Source organism: Mus caroli, chromosome 5 (assembly GCF_900094665.2).
Source record: "Mus caroli chromosome 5, CAROLI_EIJ_v1.1, whole genome shotgun sequence".
Taxonomy (NCBI): Eukaryota; Metazoa; Chordata; class Mammalia; order Rodentia; family Muridae; genus Mus; species Mus caroli.
This window is the reverse complement of record NC_034574.1, coordinates 124,155,776-124,171,615: the sequence shown is the minus strand read 5'-3', so window position 1 is coordinate 124,171,615 and position 15,840 is coordinate 124,155,776.

Here is a 15,840-nt window from a genome sequence, read left to right as displayed (position 1 = left end):
CCATCCTGATCCACTAATGGCCACATTCTGCACTTGGTTATGATGTCTTTTAAGCAAGACTAGTGGGCCAGTGAACTCAAAGGCTCTGCCTGTCTTCCCAGCACCAGGGTTAGAGGTGCATACCACCACACTCAGCTTCTCATGTGGATTCTGTGGGATTTGAACTGTGTTCCTCACGCTTGAGCAGCTAGCTAGCACTTTACTATCAGAGCCACTTCCCCAGGCCCTGTTGTTTTGTTTCAATACAGGGTCTTTGCAATGTAGCCTAGGCTGACTTCAAACTTACAATCTTTTTTTTTTTTTTTTTCTCAATGGTCGGAGAGTTTAGAGGCAGTTGTGTGCTGCCCTGCTCATCTGTGAAGCTACTGTTTAAATTGAGTACCACGAACTCTGTATGGCACGAGAGCTACAAGAAATATAAAATATGGGTGGACCTGTGAGATGGCTCAGCTGGGAAAGACTCTTAGTGCCAAGCTTGGTGGTGGGAGAGAACTGATTCCCAAAAGTTTTTCTCTGTGTCTAATACACACACACACACACACACACACACACACACACAGACACACAGACACACAGACAGATAGACAGAGACAGAGACACAGAGAGAGACAGAGAGACAGAGACAGAGACAGAAAGACAGACAGAGAGACAGAGACAGACAGAGAGACAGAGAAAAACAGAGAGGCTCATGTGCACATACACACATATACATATATATATACATATATGTATACACACACACTAAAGTCAGAGGGACAGGACCATACTAAAAGTGACCCCATGGTACAGTGACAGGTTTTTCAAAAAATACATTGTTTTATGTGTATGTATTTATTTTAAATGTTCTGCCTTCATGCATGTCTGTGTACCACATGCATGCCTGATACCCATGGTGGTCAGAATAGAGTGTTAGATTCCATGGAACAGAAGTTATAGACAGTTGTGACCCACCATGTAAGTACTGGGAACCGAACATGGGTCCTCTGAAAAAGTAACAAGCACTCTTAATCATGAAGTCATCTTACAAGCCCTTCTTAAAAATAAATTTTACCATCACCGTCATCATCATCACCATCACCACCATCATCACCATCATCGTTATAATTGTCCTCGAAGGGTTCATAGGTGCCATAGCACATGTGTGGAGGTCAGAGGACAACTTTCAGAAGTTGTATCTCTCCTTCCACCACGAGGGCATCAGAGATTGAAATCAGGCTTAGCAGCAAACACCTTTTACCCACTGAACCTCCTTGCCATCCCACATTTCTGTGATTGCAGGAAGAGAGTATTACAGACCAAGTTTCAGGGCTGTATGACAAGCTTGTGGGGTGCTATTAGATAATTACCCGACAGTGGAACGCCTTTCACAGGTAAGTCAGACTTGGACCCTGGGAGAAGCTTTAGAGCTGTATCCTTCCAGAGACCAGACTCCCAAATGCTGTCCATTTATTATTTGTTACAAAGTTGTCACCTTGGCATTGTCAAATCCAACGAAGAGCCCAATGACTGGATTGTTTTAATCTAAATGTTCTTCCATGGCTTTGGATAAACTGACTAAATGTAGTAGAAGGGAAGCCAGTGCCTATTGGAAATGTTCTTTCATTTACATTTGATTAGAGGTAAGCTCTGCCCATTTATGGAGGACCACACTTATATACTGGCTGGACTGGGGGAGTTTGATGCTCTGGTTCCCCAAGTATTACCCCATAGAGAGCATTTCACAGGGACTGGGTGGTAAGATCCACGTTTAGAGCTATGAGGAGACTTCATGCAATGCGGTCTGGGAAGACTCCATTTTACACAGCTCTTTAGGAAGTTTGGGTTGAAATGTAGAATAAATTGTGTATTTCAATTTCTTTCACAAGGCATGCTAAAACTATAGAAATAAAAATTTAAAGTTATAATTTAAAGGGCTAGAGAGATGGCTCAGTGGTTAAGAGCACTGGCTGTTCTTCCAGAGGACCTGAGGTCACTTTCCTAGGACCCACCCAGAGGCTCACAACTGTCTGTACCTTTAGTCCCAGGCTATGTAATGTCTTCTTCTTGCCTCCATGGGAACCAGACATTACTGTAGTGCATAGACACACATTCAGGCAAAGTAGCCATAACATGAAATTAAGAAAAATTTATAAAAGCTTAAAATATTTATTTCATGAGTGGTGGACTAGCTCAATAGCTAAAGGTGCTTGTAGCCAAGTGCCACCCCCTAAGAGCCCACAAGGTAGAAGAAGAGAAAAGCCCCTGAGACTCTGTTCTCTGACCTGCACATGTGTGCTATGGCGTGTGCAGACATATACACATGCACACAGATAAAGACATAAATAAGCATAATGAAAAATATTTGAAGTATATTTAGAATCCCTTTTCTATGTAAAATTATATAGGAAACACACACATAGAGAAAATAGATAGCAATATCCCATAACTACAACATAAACTATATATAGCCCATACATCTACCCTGAGTTAATAAGATTAGACCCAGGGCCTTGCAAATGTTAGGTACCCTACCACTCAGCTACATCCTCAATTCCTGGATACCTTAATTTTTTTTAGCACTATTTATCTTTTATTATGTGTGTACATGTGTGTGTGGCATTTAATGAAATAATATAAAATAAGATAATTCCATATTAATAAAATAAAATTGAGGGACTAGAGAGATGACACAATAGTTGTTGTTTGTTTGTGTTTGTGTGTTTGTGTGTTTGTGTGTTTGTGTGTGTGTGTGTGCGTGTGTGTGTGTGTGTGTGTGTGTGTGTGTATGTGTGTGGTTTTTCTGAGACAGGGTTTCTCTGTATAGCCCTGGCTGTCCTGGAACTCACTCTGTAAACCATGCTGGCCTTGAACTCAGAAATCCTCCTGCCTCAGCCTCCCGAGTGCTGGGATGGCACAGTAGTTAAGAGCGTGTGTTGCATTTACAGAAGATTTCTGTTGTTTCCAGTACCCACACCAGGAAACTCACAACTGCTTGTAACTCCACTCCAAATGGTATCCAATGCCCTCTTCTGACCTCTGAGTGCACCTGCACAATATAAGCACAGACACACACACACACATACACACACACACACAATTAAATTTTTAAAACAAAATAAAGACAGGTCACAAAACAGAGTGACTTGAAAGGCTTGTCACATGATTGCAACAATTCTTTCCTTTGGAGACCATTTAATTTATGAACAATTTTATGAGCCAGAACTTCGCTAGGGTGAAGAACAGGGAGGCTAAGACACAAAATGGACACAATTGACTTTGTGTTCCTGGATTTCATGGTTTAGTGGAAAAGGCTGACTCTGGGTCATCAGAAATCCTTCAAGTTGCTAAGTGAAATGACAGGGCTGCTCCAAGCTCTAGGGAACAGAAGTGAAGGTGAGGGGAAGGTGGGAGCTGGTTGGAAGATACATTCAAGTGGTATGTCACTCAAACTGGGTTTGGAGGGATGAAGAGACATGTAGAGGTGGGGAAGGACGTGAAGGTATGACACACAAAGAGAGAGTGTGTGTGAAGTGAGGGGAAGGGCCTGGAGTGACACGTAGGATCTGGGTGAAGTAATAATGCCTTGTTGGAGGAGGATAACAGTCACATGGAAGGTAGACCATGCTGCTGGAGAAGAAAGGATCTGATTTGTTAGGCCAAGTTCCTATATTTGGTCATTTTTCTAAGGGGGTAGAGCTAGATACGTTGCTTTGCCCATTTGGTTACTCCATAAGAAGTAGGTTGACAGCTTTATTAGTTCTCTTTCTATTGTTGTGATAAGACACCAATGACCAAGGCACCTTATAGAAAGAAAGATTATTTGGGGTTTACAGTTTTAGAGGGCGAGTCCATGTTTATTAGCAGGCAGGCATACATGGCATTGGAGCTGTATCTTGAGAGCTCACATCTTGGGACACAACCCTGAGGCTGAGCGAGCACACCTGGAATGGTATGGTTCTTTGAAATCTCAAAGTCAGCGCACCCAGGGACACACCTCTCCTAACAAAGTCACGCCTCCCAATCCTCCCCAAACAGTTTCATCAACTGAACACCAAGTATTCAGATACATGAACCCATTTAATCTTACACAGTAGGGTACTGGTATGAAGGAAAGGTACAAGGTGACGAGTGGCAACAGATGCACAGCTGAGGGATGCTAGTGTCAGAAGAGGCATGGAGAGGTAGAGCCACTTTTATAGATTCAGAAGTGATTGGGATGGATTCGATGTCACTGAGATCCACTGGGCAGGTAAGGATGAGGAATCTAGAGATATGAGGTTCTATCTTGGACATCTGGATGTATGAGTGGTCTCTAGGATGCTAGGAAAAGCTGAAACAAAAAAGATATCTACAGAGGGTACAGAGGATGTTGCTTGTGGCATGTTCCCTTGAATATCTGAGATCTAAGTCCATCTTAAGAAGGTCCAGCTTATCAAAACTTTTGGAGTGCTGTGTCCAACTGCTTAGAAGAATGGACACCAAGATGTAGTGTTTCTTGTTATACGGAGGCAAAATTAAAAATAGGAAATTCCAGGGGCCTGGAGGTGGGTTCCTGCCTGCCTTCATCATGTGGGTACTTTCCTCAAAGCTCAAAGGATTATCTTCTCCTTGTTATGTATCACGTGTCTTTCATACTTGAAGCATAAGCACAGACAGTGTAATAAGTTTCATGCTTGACATTGTTTTGGTGTGTGTGTACTGAGCACATGTGTGTGTGTGTGTGTGTGTGTGTGTGTGTGTGTGTGTACAGAAATACATGAACCTATGTGTGTCTGTTGATGGTAGGTCAAAAGGTAATGTTGAGTTTCTTTTTTTTAAGACAGGGACTTTTACCTAACTTGGGATTTGATGATTTGCCTGAGTTGGCTGGCAAAAACACCAGGAATTCTGCCTGTCTTTGCTTCCCCTGCACTGGGATTATACATGCATGCTATTGCACCCACTCTTTTATATAGCTTGCACGTTTTAATGGTTAGTTAATATTGTCACCTCGATAGCATCTAGAATCACCAAAAGATCAAGTCTGTGACGGAATATCTAAATTGAGTTAACTAAGGAGGGAAGAGCCACCATAGATGTGGGCGGCACCATTCCCTTGGCTGGCATCTCAGACTGAATGAAGAAGAGGGCAAGCTGAGCAGCATCATTCATCTCCCTCTGCCTCCTGACTGTGGATGCATGGTGACTCGCTGCCTCATGCTCCAGGCACTGTTGCTTTTCTTATTGACTGCATTCTCAATCTTTGAACATAAGTAACCCTCCCCCTTCCCCTTTCCTTTTGTCAGAGTAGTTTATCATAGACAGGAAATTTTCTAAGCACATATCAAATTGAAAACTCTCATGACCATAAAATTTCACTTTTAGAAATTCCACCCAGTTTAAACGCATCCTTATGTGTACGGAAAGCCACGAAGAATGATAGTCTTGACAGCATTACTCAGACAACATATGCCACCAATAATGGAGTCATAACTCAAGTATGTGAAATTGTTTTAAAAGGTCTCACAAACCCAAAGGAAAAGAAGCAACAGAAATATGGAGATAAAATGGAGACAGTCTCTCCCCAAAACAAGATGCCCAGATGACTAATAAGCATTTGAAAAAGTGCTAATGTCGTTAGTCATCAGAGAGATGTAAAGTAAAGCAGCTTACAAAAACCTCATATGTCTGTCTGAATGGTTGAGAGAAAATAAAACGTGTCTGGGAGATGGTTCAGTCAGTGGAGTGCTGGTTGGGCAGGCATGAGGAGCTGGGTTCAGATTCCCAGTTTCCATGTAAAAAATCCAGGATAGTGGGGACCTGCAATGTGATGCCAGAGAGACAGAGGCAAGAGTGTCTCTAGGTGTGGAGGTTTGAATATGCATTTATTCAAACTATTAGGGAGGGGCACTATTAGGAGGTGTGGCCTTGTAGAAGGTGTGGCCTTTAGGAGGTGTGTCACTTCAGGGGCAGGAGGAGAGTGGACTTTGAGAATTTCCTTCTACCTGCCTGAGAGTCTGTCTTCTCCTTGGATGCCTTTGGATCAAGATGTAGAATTTTTGGCTCCTCCAGCCCCATATCTGCCTAGATGCTGCCAGGCTTCCTGCCTTGATGATAATGGGCTGAATCTCTGAACCTGTAAGCCAGCTCCAATTAACTATTGTCCTTTATAAGAGTTGCCTTGTCTGACACTATTACTGAGGCTACGGAGTGCTCACAAAAAGGGATCTATCATGACTTCCCTCCAAGACCCAACAAGCAGCTGAAAGAGTCAGATGCAGATATTTGCACTGGACCAATGGACAGAAGCAGCTGACCCTTGTTGTTGAATTAGGGAAGGGTGAAAGAGGCCGAGGAGAAGGGTGATCCTGCAGGAGGACCAGCAGTCTCAATTAATCTGGACCCCCCCAAGATCTCTCAAACCTGGACCACCAAACAGACAGCAAATACCAGCTGATATGAGGCCCCCAACACACATACAGTAGAGGACTTCTGGGTCTGTGTTCATTCAGAGATGATGCACCTAGCCCTCGAGAGACTGGAGGCCGCAGGGAGTTTAGAGGTCAGGTGGGGTTGGGGGTGGGGGCACCCACATGGAGACGGAATGGGGTGGGGAGGAGGTGTGGGACATAGAATAATTGGAGGGTGGATGGGGGGTGGGGAATGGAATATGGAGTATAAAAAATAAATTTTAAAAAAGTTTCAAAAAAAAAAAAAAAGAAAGAGAGAGAGTTGCCTTAGTCATGGTGTCTCTTTACAGCAATAGAACCCTAACTAAGACACTAAAACCTGCTGGCCAGATAGGTTCAGAGGGAGACCCTGTTTAGGAAAATTAGATGGAAAACAGTTGAGAGAAACCTCCAGTGGTAACCTTTGGCCTTTATTCACGTATGCGTGCCTGCGCGCACACACACACACACACACACACTCACACACACACACTCATATCCACACACACACTAACACAATCTCACACATGCTCATGGAACAAACATAACGGTGCTCTCTGAGATTCTGCTGCTGGCAGAGGCTAGGCACAATCACTATTCTCACGCATTGCCAGCTGGAGTAAACCTTTGTGATGCTTTTTGGCACTTTCTCCTCAGTTTCAATATACAAAACTTATATGCGTTCTCCGATTCTTAGTAGTTCCACTAGAATACATGTCGTGGATGGGGCCGCAGTTGAGCATTTGCTTGTTCAGCTTGAAACCCTGGTTCTATCCCCAGGACTGTATAAACTGGGTTCGGTGATCCATGCTTATAATCCCAGCATTTGGGAGGTCGAGGCAAGAGGATCAGTAGTTCAAGGTCATCCTTGGCTGAAAAATAGGCCTGGGTACATGAAACTTAGTAAAAAAAAAAAAAAATATATATATATATATATATATATATAGCCACACTTTTCAAAAGACATTGTGACACTCATCAATGTGATATCTGTGACCTAACATAGATAATACAAGATGGAGAAGGAGAATTCAGAGGGATAAATCAGTTTGTGGTCAACTAGAGACATGTACTTGGACAGAGCTCAGCGGCAGGAACACAATGGCTATGGGAACATGTGGTAAAGTCAAGGGTATTCAAATCACAACAGACAAGAAACAGTGAGACGGGAAGAGACTCGGGACAATACACCTGCAAACCATTCACTCCCAGCCATCCATTTCCTTCAACTCGGCTTTTCCTCTCTTTCAAGGTGCAGTCAGTCATAGTGGGGAAGTCAAACAGGAAAAGCCAGAAAGGGAAGTTGATGAATATCCATTCTCACCTCACTGTCCCCATTTTACACAGTGCAGCATCCCCTGACCAGGAAATGGTCCTGCCCACAATTTTGATAAGTCTTCCCACATCAATTAATGTCACCCAGACAACTGTTCACAGACATGTCCCCTGATTGCATATCTCCCAGATATTTCTAGATCCCGTCAAGATGTCAATGAGTGGCCATCTTTATAGTCTACGACATGAAAATGAACAAGACAGACCCTCAGACAACCACTCAGCTGACCTTTACAGACAGAATGTTGAAATGTGCCCAGGCCAAAGAGTACAAATTGTGTGAGCCCACTGATCTAAGTCAAACAATTAGGGAATCCAGCAATAGAGGGAATAAGGAAATGTAGGAAGGTAGTAACTAAGAATTAAAGGCAGAAAAAGCAACCCTGTTTACAGAAAATCTCCTTGACCAACCTGAGCTTCCCTGTGATTTCTCATATTTTTATGAACCAGCATGTATATTATCCATATTTTATCTGTCTGTCTATTTATTTGTCTTTCTTTCTGACTGCCAATTTATCCATCCACCCACCATCCATCTACCATCCATCCATCCATCCACCTATCATCTGTCTATGTATAGTCTATCATCTATAAAACCATCTCCGATTATACCTATTATCTATTAGTGTATTTAGCATACATACATAATCTATAGATGAGTGCATAGATCTATAGATGGATGCAAAGATGATAAATGGATACATAGATACATACATCGGTAGATGAATAGATAATAGCTGCATAGATGGAAAATGTTTGATAGAACAGAGAGAGGAAGAGGGAGAAGAAAAGGGAGAGGGAGAGGGAGAGGGAGAGGGAGAGGGAGAGGGAGAGGGAGAGTATACATAAATCCCTGGAACTCTCTGTCCAGGCTGTCTAGCCAAATCAATGAGCTCTCCAGGTTTAGGAAAAAGAGCCTGTCTCAAAATAATAAGGTGGAAAGAGACTAAGGAAAACATTTGATGTCTACCCATGGCCTCCACACAAAAAGACAGAGGGATGGTCTCAAGTCTGGGCCATTAACCAGGATAGAAAGAACAACACGAGGTGGTGTACTGCAAGCAGTTAACCTCATTCTCGTCTCCTAATTTGAGAAATTCCTCAAGTGTCTCAGCCTCAAATTGAATAATTTTCCAATTTCCTCCTTAAGGTAATTTTTTAAACTACTGCATTTTATAGGCTGGAGCATGAGAGACGATGACTACTGTATGTCTTTTTAATTAGATCCTCTACATGATAATTAAAATCTCACTCTGCATCCTAGCTATTCTTAAACGCCGCAGTAATGCTCTTCTGGCAGGAACTGAGCTGACCATCTGGAAGCAGTAAAATATCTTAACCTTAAAATGCGAACTATCAGTTAGAGATACCACAAATGAGACGTACTCTTCATTGCTTTGATGGGGGAAATGCCAGGCTTCCATCCTTCATTCTGTCTAATCAAGAAACTGCAGAGTCTCACAGTTGATAGAAGGCTTCCAGAAGTTGAATGAGCCTTCTTACTTCATCTCCACAGAACAAGTCATGACCCACGCTCCCCTCTGAGGGCCTTGGGGCTCATGGTATTTCAGGGTGGGGTGGGATTAAGCCTGTTCTTGGAAACATCTTATAATTTAAAAAAAACAAAAAACAAAAAACTTGGCAGTTGCAGACAAAGCTCCAAAGCCTTGGAAATATGTGAGGGAAAGGGAGAGTTGTTGGAAGCTTAGAAATAATTGGAGTGGAGAGAAGGGTGTATGGGGAAGATGTTGTATGAGAACAAATTATGAAGGAGAGATGCCAATGATGCAGAAGAGGATGGGAGGAAAAGGAAGCCTTTGATTGCAGTACCCAAGAGTTCTTACAACAAAGTCTGGCATAGTGGCTCGTGGTAATAATCTTAATGCTTGGTATGGAGAAAAGACTGTTATAAGAGACTAGGAAATAGAGCAGAGATCTCTCATTACAGAATTTAAACAAGGTGGTCCAGGAATCCCAACCTGCTGGCCAAAGAATGCTGTAACTTGTCACCTCAGAGCATCACAACCAGAGTGTGACACTGCTTTCTCAGCCCTGGGATGGCAGACACATGCCCTTCTGCTCATCCCTGACTTTGATGTGGTGCTGGGATCAGAATGCAGGTTGCTAGGCTGACACTGTATTGCGCTTGCCTTTCTGCCGCTGATATAAAAACATTACAATAGAAAGCAACTTAAAGAAGAAAGGCACCCCCTTCTACCTCACCATACCATGCCTCTACCAAATATATCCCTGACTCTTTTTTTACAAAACATAACGGGAGTGCCTTGGTCCACGGCAAGGGAAGCTTGGATAGTTCATTGACACCATGGCAGCAGACGAGCAGTAGAGAAAGCATAGGCAGGAGCCAGAGCAGATAGCATCTTCAAGGCCCACTCCCAGCAACCTATATCTGCTGGCTAGATCACAGGTCCAAAGGTTCTAGAACCTTCCAGCATAGTGCCACAAGCTGGGGAAGGTTCCAGCACAGGATCCTGTGCGGGACATTTCACAATCATAACAGGGACAATTTATCAGCTTTATTTTACCGGTCTATATGCTTATGAGTTTATCTACAGTTTCTGGAGCATCCTGAGGCAGTGAGAGAGAGTCCTGTTATTATTTGCATGTGTGTATGTGTTGGTGTGCACATTGTTTATGTCTATACATGAATACATGTATACATAGCTGTATGCTTGCATGTAGAGACCGGAAGTCTAAGTTGGGTGTCTTCCCCTATCATCCTGCACCTTACATTTTGGGAGAGGGTCTCTCACTGATACCTGCGCTCACCAATTTAGCAGGATTGGCTGGCTAGTGAGTCTCAGGAATCCTCATCTTCACCGTCCTAGTGCTCAGGTTACTGATGCTCACCGCCATGCACTACTCTCTTAGGTGGGAGCTGTAGATCTGAACTCAGTGGGCAGTTGACCTACCGTGTTAGCTCTCCAGGCTATGGCTTTTGTCTTCTGTGGAGTTTTGAGACGTATACCTGTTCAAGGTCAGGGCAGAGCCTCTGGGAAGCTTTCTTCTGAACGATCTTCCTCATGGACACTGGCTGCCCTGGCATTTTTCTCCCTGACCCCTGAGCTCTGCAGCACAGGAGTGTTTTGCAACAGAACCAATCACGTCTGGAGCAGGGCTGTGACCAGGAGTCCTGCTGGAGGGCAAGTGAGCCCTTTAGACTTAATGATTTATAACCAAGGAGCTGCTGGTGTATGATACAGCGACCTTGAATTGACACTCCCCCACTTTCCTGTGGAACACTAGCAAGACCCTTCAACTGTTCTTTCTCATTTTCTCTGCTTGGCACCTTGGTAGGAGGCTGACAGCCCAAACAGCCAGACAACTCAATTGAGTCCTCATCCCTTCTTTCCCTTTTCAGTTTCCAGTTGTGTAAAAAGCATCTTTACCTTCCCACACTTCCTTTCAACCCTTCTTCCCATCCAAACTTGATCCAGGGGATTAATTTAATTAGAATAAACTCCAGGTCTCTGAAAATGTTAATCCTTTTCTCAAAGGCTGGTGTTTCTACATCCTGCTGTCTTTTATAGCTCTGTTGTGTGCAATGAGCCTTAGCCAGAAGCTGGGGTAGGAGGCAGACATCTTCCTTGTTGCTCTGAGCTGGGACTCATTTGTTTGGTAGCAGGGCTGCTCCCTTTGATGAGGATAGATGGCCCTCAACTACTGACCCACAACCTGTGGTGTCTTTAGACTCCTCCTTCAATGTGTGCACCAGCTATTTGATTAAGGAGGGTGACTGTGAAGGGGTGAGGCCTGCGGTTTCCCTTCTTACATATTTGTGGGTGTCAGGTAGATTCTTCATTTTCTGTACTCAGTAGGACTTAAAAGGGTGAATATTGGCTCATGTCAAGGGATGTTTAATTCATTACCAGTGAGACTATAATAGCCTCATCTAGGTCCTGGTGGGAGTTGTAGGTAGCTAATAACTTCCTAGAGTGTTCTTCACTTTCTTTCCCACACCCCTTTGTTCCTGCCTGCCATGCGCAGAAGTCAGATCTGAAAGAAAGGGAAGGAGTTTCTAGACTGCAGAACTTACACAAGGTATGACTTCCCTCACTGCCCCTTCTGTCCTCCAACTGAGTAATAGTTTGATTGAAAAATGACCCCCAAAGCTTGTACCTTGTACCTGAACACTTGGTCTCCAGTCAGTGAGGCTGTACACACACACACACACGCACACGCACATGTACACATACCCTAAACCCCAGAACATCATGCACTCAATATGGCGTCATATGTTAGCCATCATCAGAAGCCCAGGCTTGTTCGCATTAACCACTAGAGATCATTACTAGCACTATTAGTTTTCATGACCAGGATAAAAACCAAGTTACTCCCACTGCCAACTACATATGTGGGGAACAGGGTCTTCCACATCATGATAACAAACTCTGGGGACTCAGAGTGGTGAAGGTAAGGAAGGCAGTTTATTTAGGAACTTTCCAGTTTGGATAACAACTCAAACAAAATAGTAGACATGTCAACCCGGCTCAAAACAGTCACATATATACCATTAAGCACAATTCCCTTCATCCTCTTCCTCTTCCTCATTGGCAGGATACTTGGGGAGGTACAATCTTTCCCTCAGTCACCTCGGTTTCATTCACCCCACCCCTTCATTCCTTTCTCATCTCCAATCCCCAGTTATTGCTCATGTCCAACTTAACAGATTTTTTGATCTCATAGATTTGCTATTGTGAAAGTCTCTCTGCTTCATAACAATACTTAGTATTTCCCTGCCCTGAGATTACCCTGTGACTTAAGTGTATAATATTCAATAGTCAGCTGCTGGGGCAGGAGACCCTGTTATCTCCTGTGTGTCTAAAGCTTGTAGTTATTTAAGACAATTTTGTATTGAAAGTGGACTATCATATTTTGTTTCTCACATATAGAAGAATAGTACTCCTATTCAAATATTTAAAAAAACTCTTTATGACTTAATGAAGTAATAAATACTTTATTTAAAAATAGAAATAAGGCCAGATGTGTAGGTGTAGACCTGCAATCCCAGAACTTTGGAGGCTGAGGCAGGAGCATCACAAGTTTGAAAACAGCCTGGACTATGTAATGAGACCTGTTCTAAAACAAGTCAAAGGAAGGGAAGAAGGAACGAAAGGGAAAGAAGGAAGGGAAAAGCCATCAAGAAGGAGATATTTGAACAAATATTTTCTCACTGAAGATCTTTGAATGATCTAAAAGCACATGAGTGTTATCATTCATTATCAAACAAGATGAAAAGGACCAGGCCTGGTTGGCCTTTGTAACCCTGTACTGGGTAGTTTTATGTCACAAGCTAAAGTCATCTGAAAGGAGGGAGCCTCAACGGAGAAAATGCCTCCAGGCAAGTTTGTATGGCATTTTCGTAATTTGTGATTGATGGAGGAGGGGGTGTTCATTGTGGGTGGTGCCATTCCTAAGCTGGTGGTCCTGGTTTCTAAAGGCTGAGCAAGCTGTGAGGAGCAAGCCAGTAAGCAGCACTCCTCTATGGCCTCTGTATCACCTCCTGCTTCCAGGCTTGAGTTCCTGTTTTGACTTCCTTCAGTGATGGACTACAGAAGTATAATAATATGGAAGGGTAAGCCAAACAAACCCTTTCCTCCCCAACTTGCTTCTTGTCATGGTGTTTAATCACAGCAATAGAAACCCTAACTAAGACAAATCCCAATATTTGGAAGGCTGAAGCAGAAAGCTTGCTTTAAGTTCAAGGCTAGCTTGGGTTACAAAGTGAGATCCTGTCTAAAAATCATACCAACAAGAAACCCACAATAAGGAACCACTTTTTACCCACAATGATGGCTAAAATGAAAATATATAAGTCATATTGGCAAAGATGTCGAAAGAAAATATATTTACAACATCTTATTGCACTTGCATGCATATGTTTGAACTCATGACACATAAAAATATGTTCGAATAAAGGTTTTCTAGGATAGCAAGTTAGTAAAAATGCCACATACTACTGAAAACTCGGGTTTAATTCCCAGGACCCCCATGGTGGGAGGAGAAAACTGATTCCTGTAAGTTGTCCTCTGACTTCTATGTGTACAATGGATTACATGCATACATGAACACATGTTTAACACACACACACACACACACAAAGATGTAATGAAATATTTAGAACAACAAAAGCCTTGTCCATGAATGTTCTCAGTAGTTTTATTCAGAGCTGCAAAACAGAAATCTCTAATATCCTCACTTCACGACACTTAGGAGCAGTGCTTGCTGCTACACATTTGAAACCTTAGTCACTTCCAAGACTGAAGGAGGAGGATCATACATTCAAGGCCTGCCTGAGCTACAGAGTGAGGTTCAGGCCAGCCTGGCAACCTAGGGAAACCCTGTCTTAACAACAAGAGGACCAGGGGCATAGTTCACTGGGATAGAATCAATCACAGCAGTATAAAGAAATAGATTTAAAAATTAAGTTTTAGTAAATTACTTAGAATGTCTCCCTGTAGTAGAATTTTTATTTAAATCACTGAGCAAAGATTGAATTATTGATATATTGTTACAACATGAATTGATCTCAAAATAGTTGTTTTGCACAAAAGAAAATGTACATATTGTATAATTTTATTTATATGCAAACCAAAGCAGTTCTTTTCTAGGAATGGGCTTTAGACAGAACCCGTTACTAGGGTGCAGAAAAGAATTTTCCCACACCAAACCCTGCACTGTTGTTGTGGTCAAGAAGCTCTTGCTGACAGGAACCTGGCGAGGCTGCTCCTTGGGAGGTCTGGCCAGCAACTGACCAGTGCAGATGTGGATGCTTGGAGCCAACCATGAGACTGAGCTCAGAGACCCTGTGGGGGAACTGGTGGAAGGACTGGAGGAGCAGAAGGGGATTGCAACCCCATAGGAAGAACAATATCAACTGGCTGGACCACCTAGTGCTTCCAGAGACTAGACCACCAACCAAAGAGTATACAGGGAGGGATCCAGGACTCCACATACATATGTAGCAGAAGATGGCCTTGACTGACAGCAATGGGAGGGGAGGCCCTTGGTCCTGTGGAGGTTTGATGCCCCAGTGTAGGAGGATGCTGGAGTGGTGGGGCAAGAAAGGTTGGGTGGGTGGGGGAGCACCCTCATAGAGGCAAAGGGCAGGGGAGCGAGGGTGGATGTAGGATGGGGGTTGTAGAGGGGTAACCGGGAAGTGGGGTATTATTCGAGATGTAAACAAATGGAATGATTAATAAAAAAAGAGAATTTTCTGGAATGATTAAAAATTGTCTACTTTTCGTGGCGTTTGCTGAGTTGGATGTTACAAAGCTACAGCAGAGCTTTATCTATTGCTGTGTTAAAATACTTGACAAAAAATAACTTAAGAAAGGAAAGTTTCATTGGCTTACTGTTTGAGGGGATCCAGTCCCTCATGGCGAGGGAGGCTTGGGTATTGGGGAGGGGAGAGGTAGGGGGGAGGGGAAGGGGAAGGGGAGGTGGCTTGTCCTGTTGCACTGTAGTCAGGAAGCAGAGAAGAATATCCCTGTTCAGCTGATCCTCCTCATGCTGGCCAGGACCCCAGCCTAAACTATGTTTCTGCCCACATTCAGGGTAGGGATTTTTTTCCCCCTCTGCTAAACCTCTCTGGAAACACCCCCACAGATGTACCTAAAGGTATGTTTCCATGGTGATTCTAAAGCCATAAAAAGCCAGGCTTGGCAACTGGTGCCTGTAATCCAGTCTGGGAAGGCAGACGGGCATGTCCCTGGGGCTTGGTGGCCAGTGAGTCATGCTGAATCAGGCTCTGTGAGAGATCTTGTCTCCAAAACTCAGGTGGCAAAACTAGATATCGGAGGAGACACCTGATGTTAACTCCTGTCCCCTCCCCACCCTGTGCATGAGCATACATACACACACACACACACACACACACACCCATGAGTTATTGAAGGGCAGACTGCAGTCCAATGGTTTTGTACAAACCCACGCTGGTTATGTTAGGAATAAAACCTCATCATTTGTAAAGAGGCAGAGTCAGGGAGAAAAGCAATGGTTTCTGAACTCTGAAAATGTCAGTTCATGTGATTTTTTTTTTATATATAAATCTGTGTTGAGGAATGAATACAGCAAG